General features: G+C 41.0%; 1 long non-coding RNA gene across 9 annotated transcripts in view; it reads right to left on the reverse strand.

The window, feature by feature from the left end:
* LOC129646345 (uncharacterized) overlaps positions 1-16,182 on the reverse strand; it is a 103,908-nt gene that overhangs the window by 43,660 nt on the left and 44,066 nt on the right. For all 9 annotated transcript variants that reach the window (XR_008711869.1, XR_008711871.1, XR_008711865.1 and 6 more), the window contains exons 3-4: positions 14,226-14,285; positions 3,687-3,773 (exon numbers count right to left, since the gene is read on the reverse strand). This is a non-coding gene — a long non-coding RNA (uncharacterized LOC129646345). The remainder of the gene's footprint in view (positions 1-3,686; positions 3,774-14,225; positions 14,286-16,182) is intronic.

The raw sequence follows: 16,182 nt of genomic DNA on the forward strand, positions 1-16,182 counted from the left end.
TTAACTTATATGCAGAGTACATCACGCAACAGGATAGGCTGGATAAATCAGAAGCTGGAATCAAGACTGCCGGGAGAAATATCAACAACCTCAGATATGCAGATCATACCACTCTAAGGGCAGAAAGCAAAGAGGAATTAAAGAGCCTCTCGATGAAGGTGAAAGAGAAGAGTGAAAAAGCTGGCTTAAAACTCAGCACTCAGAAAACTAAGATTGTGTCATCCAGTTCTATCACTTCAAGGCAAACAGATAGATGAAAAGTGGAAGCAGCAATAGATTTTATTTTCCTGGGCTCCAAAATCACTGCGGATGGTGACTGCAGCCACGATATTAAAAGACGCTTGCTCCTTGGAAGAAAAGCTATTAAAAAACCTGCTGCTGCTGCTAAGTCGCTTCAGTCATGTCTGACTCTGTGCGACCCCATCGATGGCAGCCCACCAGGCTCCCCCATCCCTGGGATTCTCCAGGCAAGAGTACTGGAGTGGGTTGCCATTTCCTTCTCCAATGCATGAAAGTGGAAAGTGAAAGTAAAGTCGCTCAGTTGTGTCCGACTCTCAGCGACCCCATGGACTGCAGACCACCAGGCTCCTCCGTCCATGGGATTGTCCAGGCAAGAGTACTGGAGAGGGGTGCCGTTGCCTTCTCCCATGACAAAACCTAGACAGTATATTAAAAAGCAGAGATATCACTTGGCCAACAAAGGCTATGGCTTTTCCAGTAGTCATGTACGGATGTGAGAGTTGGAGCATAAAGAAGGCTGAGTGCCAAAGAATTGATGCTTTTGAACTGTAGTGCTGGAAAAGACTCTTGAGAGTCCCTTGGACAGCAAGGCGATCAAACCAGTCAATCCTAAAGGAAATCAACCCTGAATATTCATTGGAAGGACTGATACTGAACCTCCAATACTTTGGCCACCTGATGCGAAGAGCCAACTCATTGAAAAAGACCCTAATGGTGGGAAAGACTGCGGGTAGGAGGAGAACAGCAGAGGATGAGATGGTTGGATGGCATCATCGACTCAACAGACATGAGTTTGAACAAAGTCCAGGAGATAGGGAAGGACAGGAAAACCTGGTGTGCTGTAGTCCAATGGGTCACAAAGCGTTGGACTCGACTTAACGAATGATCAACAATTTCACAAGGTTAAACCACAAAGAACATACTTTGTTAAAAAAATATTATTGATTCTAAAATGACAGCACAAAGAAGAAGAAAAACATCTTACCAGACACATTCTCACGTACAGAAAGAGTCTATTTATTTTTGCTTTGGAAGCTCAGTTATGCTTGTTTAATGTAACATGTTTATAGTAAGAGAGCAGTTAATATACTAGTATCCATTACATTCCTGACAGGGAATTGAGTGCAAATAAATGGGACCTTAAGGAGACTTCTAATTCCTGCATTTATGCTTAGTCTGGGAGCCAGAGAAGAGACATAGCAATGTGCAAAAGTATAAATATGCCTGACTCCTAGTGGGGTGATGTTCAGATGCCTTTTTGGCATCAACAAGCCAGTTCAACACATACAGATGTTAAAGACTTTTGTTTGTAGCAATGAAGCTTCTTTCCTCCAATGCACCTGTGCCGTGTCTGGTTGTTTCACTAGCTGAGTGGGCAGTTTTCTTAAGCTACTTTACATTTTTTTTAAATTTTATTTATTTTAATTGGAGGCTAATTACTTTACAATATTGTAGTGGTTTTGTCATACATTGACATGAATCAGCCATAGGTGTACATTGTCTGTATCAGTTTGCTAGGGCTTCCATAATATACCACAAACTGGGTGGTTAAATAATAGAAGTTCATTATCTCGCAGTTCTGAAAGCTGCTGCTGCTGCTGCTAAGTCACTTCAGTTGTGTCCGACTCTGTGCGACCCCACAGACAGCAGCCCACCAGGCTCCTCTGTCCCTGGGATTCTCCAGGCAAGAACACTGGCGTGGGCTGCCATTATCTTCTCCAATGCATGAAGGTAAAAAATTAAAGTGAAGTCGCTCAGTCATGTCCGACTCTTCGCGACCCCATGAACTGCAGCCTACCAGGCTCCTCTGTCCATGGGATTTTCCAGGCAAGAGTACTGGAGTGGGGTGCCGTTGCCTTCTCTTGTTCTGAAAGCTGGAAGTCCTAAATCAAGGTGTCAGGAGGGTTGGTTCCTTCTGAAGACTGTGAGGAAAGGATCCATTTCATGCCTCCCCTAGCTTCAGAGAGCCTGCTGGCAATCTTTGCTGCTGCTGCAAAACTCCAATCTTTTTCCTTACAGGGCATGGCCATGGGATGATATTCTGGCCAATGAGATGTGAGAAGCAGCACTGAGAGCAGGTTCTGGGCAACATCCTGTTGAAAGCGGCTTTCCCTCCTCTTTCTCTGCCTCCCTTCCCTTCAGCTGGAATGGGAGCGGAGTAGGAGCCAGCTTCAACCTTACAGATGAGGGCAACACCTAGGGCAATAATTTTCAAACTTTGCTTTCTGGATTCCTTTACACTCTTACAAATTGAGGACCTCAAAGAGTTTTAACTTATCTATTGATATTTAGTGATGTTTAAAATGAAGTGAAAACATTTAAATACTTATTCTGAAAACACCAATACAGTATACTAACACATATATATGGAATTTAGAAAGATGGTAAGGATAACCCTGTATGCGAGACAGCAAAAGAGACACAGATGTATAGAACAGTCTTTTGGACTCTCTGGGAGAGGGAGGGGGGTATGATTTGGGAGAATGGCATTGAAACATGTATAATATCATATATGAAATGAATTGCCAGTCCAGGCTCGATGCAAGATACAGGATGCTTGGGGCTAGTGCCCTGGGATGACCCAGAGGGATGGTTCAGGGAGGGAGGTGGGAGAGGGGTTCAGGATGGGGAGCACATGTACACCCGTAGCGGATTTATGTTGATTGGCAAAACCAATACAATATTGTAAAGTAATTAGCCTCCAATTAAAATAAATTTATATTAAAAAAAAAAACTGAAATGATCATAAAATAAATAAATTTTAAAAATCACATATTCTTTTCAGAAAAAAAAACTTATTCTGAAGTAACAATCAATCCATTACATGTTAATGCAAACAAAATGTTTAGTGGAAGATAATACATGAAGCAATTCTGTTAAATGTGTGGCAGGTGTTTTACTGACATTTTTGTAAATCTCTTTAAAGTCTGACAATAGAAGACAGCTACACTCTCATATTCTGTGTTTAATTTATTGTTGTATCACATGTCATGTAATCTGTGGAATACTTCCGTGCATACACATGAGAAAATGACAAAATGCCTTCATAGTCTTCTGAAAATAAGTTCTTATGAAAATAAGATCACTGATTAAAAATATAGAAGATGACACAATCAGATGGAAAGATAAATTCATAGACTGGAAGGATGTTGTTAAATTGATGAGACTATCCAAGGCAAACTACAGATTCAATGCTATCTCTATCAAAAAACCAAAGGTATTTTTCGTAGAGCTAGAACAAGTAATTCTAAAATTTGCACAGAAGCAAAAAGACTCCTAATAGCCAAGGCAATCTTGAGAAAGAAGAACAGAGTGGAGGGATCATGCTCCTTGACTTCAGACCACACTGTCGACACAAAACTACGGAAATTAAAACAGTGTGCCACTGGCACAAACCACAAGGATCAGTGGGACAGAAGAGTCCAGAAATAAACCCACACACTTACGGTTAATTGATCAAAGCAGAGGAGGCAGGAAAACATATTGGCGGAAGGGTCATCTCTTCAATAAGTAGTCTTGGTAAAACAGGACAGCTACATGTAAAAGAAAGAAATGAGAACATTTCCTCATACCATATACAAAAATATATTCAAAAGAGATTGAAGACCTAAACGTAAGACCAGAAACCACAAAACTCTTAGAGGAGAACATAGGCAGAACACTGACATAAATCATAGCATTGTTTATTTTGTCTAAGGCAAAAGAAATAAAAGCAAACATGAACAAATGGAACCTAATTCAACTTTAAAGCTTTTGCACAGCAAAGGAAATCAACAAAAATACAACCTACTGAATGGGAGAAAATATTTGCAAATGACATGATCAATAAGGAGCTATATCCAAAACATATAAACAGCTCATACAGTCAGTTCAGTCGCTCAGTCGTGTCCGACTCTTTGCGAGCCCATGAATCGCAGCACGCCAGGCCTCCCTGTCCATCACCAACTCCTGGAGTTCACCCAGACTCACGTCCGTCGAGTCAGTGATGCCATCCAGCCATCTCATCCTCTGTCGTCCCCTTCTCCTCCTGCCCCCAATCCCTCCCAGCATCAGAGTCTTTTCCAATGAGTCAACTCTTCGCATGAGGTAGCCAAAGTGCTGGAGTTTCAGCTTTAGCATCATTCTTTCCAAAGAAATCCCAGGGCTGAGCTCCTTCAGAATGGGCTGGTTGGATCTCCTTGCAGCCCAAGAGATGTGTAAAATAGAGATTTTTTAAAAATAAGGCATACAGATGGCCAATAAGCACATGAAAAGGTATTCAGCATCACTAATTGGAGAAAAGCCAATCAAAATCACAAGATCATCTCATACCTGTCAGAATGGCCATCATCAAAAAGACCACAAATAAAAAACATTAGTGAGGGTATGGAGAAAAAGGAACCCTATTACACTGTTAGTGGGAGCGCAAATTCGTGCAGCCACTATGGAAAACAGTGAGAAGGTTTCTCAAATAACTGAAAATAGAAACTACCAGGAAGGTCAATCAGGATGGCAAAGTAGGAGGATGTGGAAATCACCTTCCCACAAACACTTCAAAAATACATCTACATGTGGAACAGTTCTCACTGAAAACTAACTAGAAACTGGCCAAGAGACCAAGACTGTAAGAAAGAGCCACACAATCAAGTACAAAGGGGCAAGAAGTGACCAGGTTGGAATCTGTGCCCTTGGGAGGGGACTCAGAGGAAAAGTGAGATTACTCAGGAGGGGAGCCACCATGGTGAGTGAGTAGTTTAAGACGCATACCGGGCACCCCAGTCTTTGGGCTGAAGCTGTTCTGCTTGACCCAAAACCTGGGTGGCAGTATTAATAATAATACTGAGTGGTGTCTGCTCTGCCTCCCAGGAACCAGAGTGAAGCTGTAGGCCCACCCTAGGAAAAGCATGAGTCCAGATCCCTTGGGGCTAAATGCTGCTGAGTGGATTTTGTTCTTGGCCTGCGAGGATGCCCTGCTGGGGCCTGTAGCCAGGCCAGTGCCTTCACTGGCCTGGGCAAGGTAGCTGGGGAGACTGGCTGCAGGCCTGGGAAGGAGCCTGTGTGGAGTGAGGCTAGGGGCCCACTATTCCTGCAGTCACGCAGGTTATGCAACCACCACTTCCACAGGCACAGACATCTTCTGTGGCCTGGCTGCACTGGTCAAACCGGGTAAGTAGGGCCTCAAACATGGCTTGGAGGCAGAAGAGCTCAGGTTCCCTTTGGTGCTCTGGATGGCCCAGGCCCATGCTCAGCCCATCTAGCCGGCTGGAGGAAATGGAAGGGTTTTGGAGTTTCTGGTAGGTGGGAAGATGAGCCCCCTGGACTGGTTGGAATGCTGGTGAAACTAACAGGAGGGTGGTAGGAAGCTCGGACTCCACTCAAGAGAAACACATCATGTTTGCTTGCTGCTGAGATAGGGCAGAGAAGCCAGACTAAAAACTGCCAGGGTGGCTGCCTGATTCCCTGTGATCAGCCCTGTGTGCACCCCAGCCTGAGCCCAGTGAACTCTTTAGCCCAATGTAGTAAGGCATAACTCCACACTGAAGCAAGAGCCATCATGACAAAGAAGAGAGCTGGGCCCTGGGACGCACAGGCAACTCAGACCTAAAGTAGCATCTAAGCAGGGTGATGGCAGCCCTTACTGGTGCTCACACAGACAGCACTTCAGGAACATTCTTCATCTCCGATGGCAGTTGGACCACCACAGGGCATGCACCCACACATGCCAAGTTCACACAGCCCTGCCTGCCCCACGGTGCAGCTCCACACCAGAGTGGGGGCGGCAGATGCTGAGGGAGAGATCAGTTGTGAGGGATGAAGGGACGCAGACCCAAAGCACTGTCTGAACAGGGCTGAGGAAGCTACTACTGGTGCTTGCATAGGCAGCACATCAAAAGCAGCCCGGACCATTATCTGAGGCTAGGCCACCACATCCCATACCTTGTCATGGGCTGAGAGCCCTCACGGTCCTCATGCTTCAGCACTGCTCCTGCCAGGGCCAAGGGTGCTGGTGCTGGGATAGAGGGGAGGTCACATTTAAAGAGAGCGGGGCCAGCTTGGACCTGACCTTCAGGGCTTCTGCTCCAACAATTTGAGACCAGGGCCTGGATCTTCCTTTGATAGGTGATGGCCCCTGAGCAGAGGGGCCTCCTTGCCACACCCCTGGATCTGGCTCAAGTACCCCTCCATCTTCAGCCCCACATCGTGCCAAGGTGATAGCTGCCAGCACACCCTGATGTAAGATGTGACTTGTGTTCATGTCAAATCCATCTCTCCTACCAAAGCCACGGGGCACAGGCAGACTGTATAGGGATGCTTCCACATATAGACACCACTACAAGACTGTAACTGTTAACTGTTTCACCTAAATTCATAGAGACAGAGAAAATTAAGCAAAATGAGAAAACAGGAAACTAGTCTCAACTGAAAAAACCAGAGAAAAATCCCTGAAAACATAATGAAACAGAAAAAAACAACTTACCAGATAAAGAGTTCATAGCATTAGTAATAAGAATGCTAACTGAATTAGAGGAACACAGTGAGACTTTTAACAAGGAACTAGAAAATATTAAAAACAACCAGTCAGAATTGAAGAATACCATAACTGAAATGAAAAACGTACTAGAAGGAATTGACAGCAGAACAAGGGATAAGGAAGAATGCAAAAACGACCTGGAAGATCAGATAGCTTAAAATATCTCTGGGATAATACCAGGCATACCAATACTCCCATTACAGGGGTCCCAGAAGGAAAGGAGAGAGAGAAGGGGTAGACAGAATATTTGAGATTATGGCTAAAATCTTCACAAGCCTGAAAAACTACATTTAAGTACAGGAAGCATAGAGCGTCCAAAACAAAATGAATTCAAACAGAATAAAAGTTAGAGAATTTTAAAAGCAGCAAGAGAAAAACCAAAGTCATGTGCAAGGAAGCTCCCTAAGGTTATCAACTGGTATCTTTACAAAAGCTTTGCAGGTCAGGAGGGAGTGCTGATATATTCAAAGTGCTGAAAGGGAAACATTTGCAGCCTAGAACACTCTACCCAGCAATACCATCATTCAGAACTGAGAGAGAGATAAAGAACTTCTCAGACAAACAAAACTAACAGTTCATCAATACAAAACCTACCCTAAAAGAAATGTTAATGGTCTTCTCTAAGCAGAAAAGAAATGGCTCTAACAAAAAGTAAGGATCTAAGGAAAGGAAAAATTCTATTAGGAAAGGCAAATACATAGTAAGGGCTGAGCAGCAAACACTTAAATAAGCTAACATGAAGATTAAAAGACAAAAAAATGTAAAAGTGTAACTGCAAAAAATAGTGAAGGGATAAACATGAAGATATAAAATATGACATTACAAAATTTGAAGGAGGGGAACAAAAAACATATATCTTTTAGAATGTGTTTGAACTTAAAGTAACAGTCTAAAATGAGTAGATATAGTTTACAGGTTAACATTTATGAACCTTGTGGTAACTACAAGCCAATAAACTACAATACTAAACTAGAAAGAAAAGAATACAAGCATATCACTAATGAAAATCAAACTACAGGGAAATAAATGAACACAGAAGAACTAAAAATAACCAGAGACCAAGCAATAAAATAGTAATAAGTACACACCTGTGAATAATTACTTTAACTGTCAATGGACTAAATGCTCCAAAAGACATGGGGATGCTGATTGAATAAAAAACCAAAACCTATCCATATGCTGCATACCAGACATTCATTTCAAAGCTAAAGACACACACAGGCTAAAAGTGAGGGGATGAAAAAAAGATATAAAAAAACAGCAGTAGTAACATTCACATCAGACAAAATAGCTCTTAAAGTTTGTAATAAAGACAAAGAAGGGTATCATATAATGACAAAGGGATCAATACAAGAATCAATACAAGAAGAGGGTGTTATACTCAAATATGCATCCAATACAGGAGCATCTAAATATATAAAGCAAACACTAACGGACATAAAGGGAGAAATTCACGCTAATACAGTAATAGTGAAAGTGAAAGTCTCTCAGTTGTGTCCAACTCTTTGCGACCCCATGAGCTAAACAGTCCACGGAATTCTCCAGGATAGAATACTGGAGTGGGTAGCCTTTCCCTTCTTCAGGGGATCTTCGCAACCCAGGGATCGAACCCAGGCCTCCTTCATTGCAGGCGGATTCTTTACTAGCTGAGCTACAAAGGAAGCCCACAGTAATAGTAGGGGGCTTTAATATACTACTTATATTAATGGAGAGATCATCTAGGAGAAAAAAGTCAGTCAAGAAGGTCTTAAATAAATGACATAAATAATAACTGACATAAATAATGTAAATAAAATGTAAATAAATGACTTAAATAAATAAATGACAAAATAGACCAGTTACACTTAGATATCTACAGGATCTTCCATCTAAAACACAGTAGAATACACATTCTGAAGAATGCACTACGTGCACTTAAAGGAGAGATGACATGCTAGGCCATGAAACTACTTTTGACAAATTTGATAGCACAGAAATTATATCAAGCATTTTTTCAACCAGAATGGTATGAAACTATGTCAATTACAGAAAGAAAAATGGGAAAGCACAAACCCATGGATACTAACAACATTCTATAAATACTATAAAACCAATGGATCCCTGATGAAATCAAAGAGGAAATCCAAAACCACCTTGAGACAAACAGAAATGGAAACATAGCTTTCCAAAATGTATCCGTTCAGTTCAGTCCCTCAGTCCTGTCCGACTCTTCGCAACCCCATGAATCCAAGCCGCGGCACAACAAAAGCATTTCTAGGAGGGAAGTTTACAGAAACATAGGCCTGCCTCAAGAAAAAAGAAAAACTTCAAATACACGATCTAAACCTACCCTCTAACTTTCTACTATCTAATTTCTAAAGAAATTAGAGAAAGAATAAATGAAGCCCAAAGTCAGCAGAAGGAATAAGATCAGAGAGGAACTAAATAAAATGGAAACTAAAGAAACAACAGAAAATGATCAGTGAAATTAATAGCTGTTTATTGGAAAAGATAAACAAAATTGACAAACTTTAGCTGGGATCTTCAAGAAGAAAAGAGAGAGGACCCAAATAAACAAAATAAGAAATGACAGGAAAAATAACCACCAACACCAGAGATACAAAAAATCTTAAGAGAACGCCATTCACAGTTATATGCCAACAATTTAAACAACTTAGAAGGAATGTACAAATTTCTAGAAACATTCAACCTTCCAAGACTGAATCAGAAAGACAATTTGAACCGACTGATCACTAGTAGTGAAATTGAATTTGTAATTAAAAAAAACTCTCAGCAAAAAAAGGCCAAATTCTATAGCTTGACAGTAACTTGTAACAAAATAGAGCTAATATTCTCAAACTATTCAAAAAAATTGAAGAGGACAGACACTCCCAAATTCATTCTGTAAGTCCACCATTATCCCAATACTCAAACCAAAAAAAGACAACACCAAAAAAGAGAAAAGAGAAAGAAAATTACAGGCCTATATCTCTGATGAATATAGATGCAAACATCCTCAAAATATTAGTAAACTGATTTTATATATAAATATATATTGATATTTATACACACACAATATACAAAAAGGATTATACATCTTGATTAAGTGGGATTTATTTTAGGGATGCAGGGATGGTTCAATATTCACAAAAAAACATTACACACCAAGCCAACAAAAAGGATAAAAATCACATGATCATCTCAACAGATACAGAGAAAGCATTTGACAAAATTCAATATTCATTCATGATAAAAAAAAAAACCCCTCAAAAATCATGTAAAGGGAACATAGCTCAACAAAATAAAGTCCACTTATGACAATGGACTAATACATCCACAGCTAATATCATACTCAACGGTGAAAAGCTAAAAGTCTTTCCTCTAAAATTAATAGCAAGATAGAAATGCTCATGCTTGCCACTTCTATTTAACACAATATTGCCAGTCACAGCAATCAGACAAGAAATAAAAGTCATCTAAATTGGAAAGGAAGAAGCAAAACTGTCACTATTTGTGAATAACATACTAAGTCTTTCACAAAACAAAAACTGATAGAACAAATAAATGAATTCTGTAAAAGTTGTAGGATGCTAGGTTAATATACATAAATCTGTTGCTTTTCTATGAACTAATAATGAACTATCAGAAAGCAAAAAAAAAAAAACAAACCCAAAACAGTAACTTTTAAAATTGAATTAAAAAAAAAAAAAACAACTAAGGAAAAAAGTTAACCAAGGAGGTGAGCCATCTAAACACTTAAAACTACAAAGCATTGACGAAGGAAACTGATGGTAAAAAGGGAAAGATATCCCATGCTCTTGGACTGGAAGAATCAATATTATCAAAATGGTTATACTATACAAAGCAACCTATAAATTTAATGCAATCCCTATCTATATACTGAGGACATTTTTCACAGAAGTAGAACACATGATCCTAAAGTTTATATGGAACAACAAAAGACCTCACATTTCAAAGCAATCTTGAGAAAAAAGAACAAAGCTGGAGGTACCATGTGCCCTGACTTCAGATTATACTACAAAGTTTCAATATTCAAAACAGTATGGTACTGACACAAACCCAGACATGTAGATCTATGGAACAGAATAGAGTCCAGAAATAAACCCACACACTTACAGTCAATAAATCAACAACAAAGGAGGCAAGAATATACAATGCAGAAGATGGTCACTTTCATAAGTGGTGCTGAGAAAACTGAACAGCTACATGTTAAAAGAATAAGCTTAGAGCTTCCTCACACCAATACAAAAATAAACTTAAAACTGAGTAAAGATCTAAAGCTCTAAAATTTCTAGAAGAAAACATAGGCAGAGAACTCTTAGACATAAATTTTAGCAATATTTTTTGTGGTCTCCGAAGGCAAAGGAAATAAGAGCAAAAATGAACAAATGGAACCCAATTAAACTTAAAAGCTTTTATTCAGCAAATGAAATCTTCGACAAAAATGAACAACCTGCTGAATGGGAGAAAGTACTTGAAAATGATATGACAAATAAGGAGTCAATATCCAAAGGATATAAACAGGTCATACAATTAATTAAAAAAAAAAAACTTGATTAAAACATAGGAGGAACTCAAAGAAGACATTCAGATGGCTAACAGGCACATGAAAAGATTCTCAACATTACTAATCATGGATATGCAAATCAAAACCACAGTGAGAAATCGCCTGATACCTGTTACAATGCTGCTGCTGCTGCTAAGTAGCTTCAGTCGTGTCCGACTCTATGTGACCCCATAGACGGCAGCCCACCAGGCTCCCCTGTCCCTGGGATTCTCCAGGCAAGAACACTGGAGTGGGTTGCCATTTCCTTCTTCAATGCATGAAAGTGAAAAGTCAAAGTGAAGTCACTCAATCGTGTCTGACTCTTAGCAACCCCATGGACTGCAGCCTACCAGGCTCCTCTGTCCATGGGATTTTCCAGGCAAGAGTACTGGAGTTGGGTGCCATTGCCTTCTCCGACCCGTTACAATGGCTATCATCAAATCCTGGAAATGGTGTAGAGGAAAGGGTTCTCAGTGTTGGTGAGAATATAAATTGGTGCAGCCACTATGGAAAACAGTGTAGAAGTTTCTCAAAACACTAAAAATAGAACTATCATCTGATTTAAGTAATTACACTCCTGGGTATGCATTAAAAAAAAAAAAACACTCATTCAAAAAGATATATGCACGCCAATGTTCATAGGAGTGTATTTACAATAGCCAAGATACAGAAAAAACCGAAGTGCTGTTGACAGATGAATGGATTAAGATGTGGTATATATACACACACAATGGAGTATTACTCAGTCATGGAAATGAATGAAATTCTACCATTTGCAACAATGTGCATGGACCTAGGCTGCTGCAGCCAGCCAGCAGGGTAGGGATTGAAAGTGGTCAATGCACCGTCTGGGAAAAAGAAACTAGAGACAGAAGTAAAGTTTTACAGATGGGACCTGGGGACTCAAGACCTCTTGGTCAAGAGCCCTGTTGCTTGGAGCCACATCACTTTTATTTAGTGTCTTGGCAAGCAGAAAGTATCTGTTGTGTTACAATGACGTCAGCCTCCTGTGTCCCTGGTCACGTCTCCTGTTTTATCGATTACTTTAAACCATCTTTGTTATTTTCTTGTACAAGGGCTATCACCTAGCTGGAGGTCACAGACCGACACATGCCTTGGGAAAACATCTTCGTGTGTGCACAGGCAGTGCTCCAAACTTGCACTGCCCCGGCGTTCCAAGGTCCGCACCGCGTTTTGCCTTAGCTTAGCGGGGCAGGACAACCCCAACTGATCAACCCAATGTACTTTTATTTGGGTTATGCTGTATTGGTCTATTTTGCTTTTATTCTTTTCCCATGGTGGTTTTTTCATGGCTTAGCCAGAGCAACAGGTGGCTAATTATTAACCCCTGCACCAAGCAGTCCATGCTTACTGAGTAAGTTATGCTTATTGAAATAAGTCAGAGAAAGACATATACTGTATGCCATTACTTATATGTGGAATCAAAAAAAACACATATACATAGGAAAACAGACTCAGATATAGGGAAGAAACTAGTGGTTACCAATGGGGAGAGGGAGGGACAAGCCACAAGATAGGGATAGAGGATTAAGAGGTAGAAGATACTAAGTACAAAAAAGCTACAAGCATATATTGTACAGCACAAGAAATATAGCCAATATTTTATGATTATTTTAAAAAGAATATATAAAAATTTTAATTAGTACATTGTATGCTTGAAAATAATATAATACTATGTATCAACTATACCTCATTAAAATTATTTTGATATTATAAACCCTTGAAACTCTCAGGGATGCCCCAAAAGTCCTTGATTAAGACATTGAGAACCACTGCTGAGAACAAGAGAGACTAGGGTCCCAATATAACTGCATGGAACAGAACATGCTAATCCCCATAACCAGACCACCTACCAACATACACCTTCACGTGAGTTATAAATCAATCTCCCATCCTCAGTTAGCACTGTCCTACGATCTCCATTTATGCCATCAAACCAACATCCTAAAACAGTCATTTGACTGGCAGGGTTGTTTTTCTTAAAACAGTTAAGAATGAAGTGATATTTCTCATACAAAGTGTGAACCAAAAGTGGGATGTAAACTGCAGCTTTAGAAAGCCTCCACTATCAAAATAAACGGGAGGAAGTGCCTCTCCTTATGGAAGTTAGGAATGTTTCCAAGCTTTCAGATCTGAAGCGTGCCTCTTTCATCTTGTCTGGTCCACTTTGCTCACTTAGGATACTTGCTGGTCCAGTAGGTAAATAAGTCCATGAAGGAAAGGAAGGTTTTAGTAGAAAATTGATGTGATCAGAACAATGCTCAGAAAGATCCATCTCAGAGCCCTGGACAAGTGGACTGGAAGCAGAGGGGCTAGCGCTGGAATAGCCAGGCAGATATAAGGTGCCCTAAGAGTCTGAGTGAACTCCGGGAGTTGGTGATGGACAGGGAGGCCTGGCGTGCTGCGATTCATGGGGTCGCAAAGAGTCGGACATGACTGAGCGACTGAACTGAACTGAAGACTCTAGGGGAATAATAAGTCAGGATTAAGTCAGTGGAGAAGAAGAGGAGGGGAACGGATTCAAAGTATTCATGCCTGGATCACAGGTCCTACACTGCAACAGAGAGCCATGGCACAGAGCACAGGTCAGCTCTGCACACAGAATATTCCTTAGGATGGCTTATCTTCAGAACCCTGCCTGCTGGTCCAGAACATGCAGGATTCCTTTAAGTCTTTTCCAAAGCTGCCTAAAGCTGATCCCATGTTTCTCTCCCCATAGCCGAATCAGTCCACTCTCTACCTACCCACACCAAGGGATCTGAAGCAGGCGGCACACTTGGTCACATCTTACCTCATAGGTGGCAGCAGTAAAAAGAACTGCCCCTCTCAGGCTGTCTGCATTATAAGCTCACCGAAAGTTCCCACCTCCCAGTCCTGAGGAGGGAACAAGGGGGTCATTGCCCTTACCTGTGTCCAGGATATCCTTGGTGGTTCTTTGAATTTGTCACAGGTCCTCCTTCCTGCAATCTGGAATGAAATATTAGTGTGCTCAGCAGTTGGAAGGATAAAAGTCAATTGTACAGACCATTCACAACCTACCAGGTACACCTTTAAGTGCCTTATATACGTGAAGTTGTTTAATCCTCACAACCACCATTTAAGACAGGTAGTAGTATTGTCCCCATGGTACAGATGAGGGACCCTAAGCACAGGATATTGAATAACTTGCTGAGACTGTATATCTAGTAACTAAAGGGCTTGGATTTAAACCAGGTCATCTGTCTCCAAAAGCCTGCATGCGGTCTTAACCATGACATTCGACCATCTCAAATATGGTATCCAGGGATCAAGCCTGGGTTCCAGAGGATAGTCGTTCCCAAGAATGTGAGAAAAATAAAAGGCAGGGAGGATTTGATATTATATTCACAGCACCTAATACCCAAGCAAACAGAAGTAGAGGAAAAAATCAATTTGATTCTTTGTGCCTTTATAGCACATGCCCCAATTCATCAGATCTCCTGTGTCAGAGATAGGATGGAATTGAATGCAAGTCTAAACTGATGAGTCTGGAGTGCTGGACTATTGGTTTTAAATCCAATCAGGAGCTCTCATTTATAGCCTGCTGAACATCTGGGAGAAGTATTCCTGGTTCTAGGTTGCTACTGGGCTTCTAACTATGAAACAGAGCAGGACCCTATGGTTCTTTCCCTGACCATGTTTTCCCACCTGCCTTCTGTCTGTGAAAAGAACTTTAGCCAGAGAATAAGTCTAATCAGAAAAGTGAGAAAATGCACAAAGGAAAACTGTCCAACAAGAATAAATAATAATAGTTTAGTTATTAAGCACAGTTAAGGACCTTTAGTTCCTCCTCAAGGGTTACAGATGATATTCTGAGCCATATCCTGTGAGCTGTCTTATGGGTTCTGAAACCCCTACCAGATGAAAGCAGTTAACTGACTACATGATGACCAAATCGAAGCCATGACATAAACTACTTCATTTTACACAGTTCTGAGGCCCCAAAGAAATGGGAACACACCGACCCTGGAACTGAAAATTAACTGCACTTAAAACAATCAAGTTGATGCTGGTCAGACCACTGATGACCAATTTCAAGATGACTGTCTGAGTGGACTGTGCTATTTCTGCATGTAGCCCTCTCTCTCCATCCATAAAAGCTCTTGCTGACTGACAAAGTGTGAAGGGAGTCAGCTTTTGAACAGGAGTCTGCCCCCCATCCCCATGCTAGCATCTGAAATAAAGCAAACTTTCCCTTCCACCACTCTTGCCTCTTTATTGACTTTTGAGTGGTGAGCAGCCAGACTCCACTTTCAGTTACAACTACACACTCAAAAATGAATCTCTCACCAGGGCCAAGCCCTCAGCGTGCTCACAGCCCAGCCTGTGTGCTCTGAGGACACCAGCAAAGCCCTCTACTCTCTCTCCACCGAAGAGCTGCCTGATAGCCAGGGTCCTCAAATCTCTAGGTTTTATCAGTAGATGAAATAATTTGGCACAGTGGGTCAAAGGCCAAAGGCCAGTAGGTGTTTTCCTTCCAGAATGATCTTGAGTTACTTGCTGAATCCATGTTTACGCCCTTAGCAGCCAGGCCAATTTTCTACATTTTAAAAATACTGACTCAAATCTTAACAACACTGATATCTTTTCCTCCTTCAAGAGACAGAATTTCCTTTCTGGAGTTTTCATGAAACCCTGACCATACTTTACTTCAGCACTTACTAAATCACCCTATTATTGATTGTTTAAAGAGCTGTTTTTCTACCAGATTATGAGCCTGTCTAAGGCAACTGTAACCAAACCAGGTGCATTTTGCTTGACAAACAGCAAGCCCACACTCTGATACTGAGGTTTGCAAGTGAAGAGAGGGTCTATTTACAAGGCAGCCAAGCAAGGACACAGGAGA

This window comes from Bubalus kerabau, chromosome 3 (genome assembly GCF_029407905.1).
Source record: "Bubalus kerabau isolate K-KA32 ecotype Philippines breed swamp buffalo chromosome 3, PCC_UOA_SB_1v2, whole genome shotgun sequence".
Classification (NCBI taxonomy): domain Eukaryota; kingdom Metazoa; phylum Chordata; class Mammalia; order Artiodactyla; family Bovidae; genus Bubalus; species Bubalus kerabau.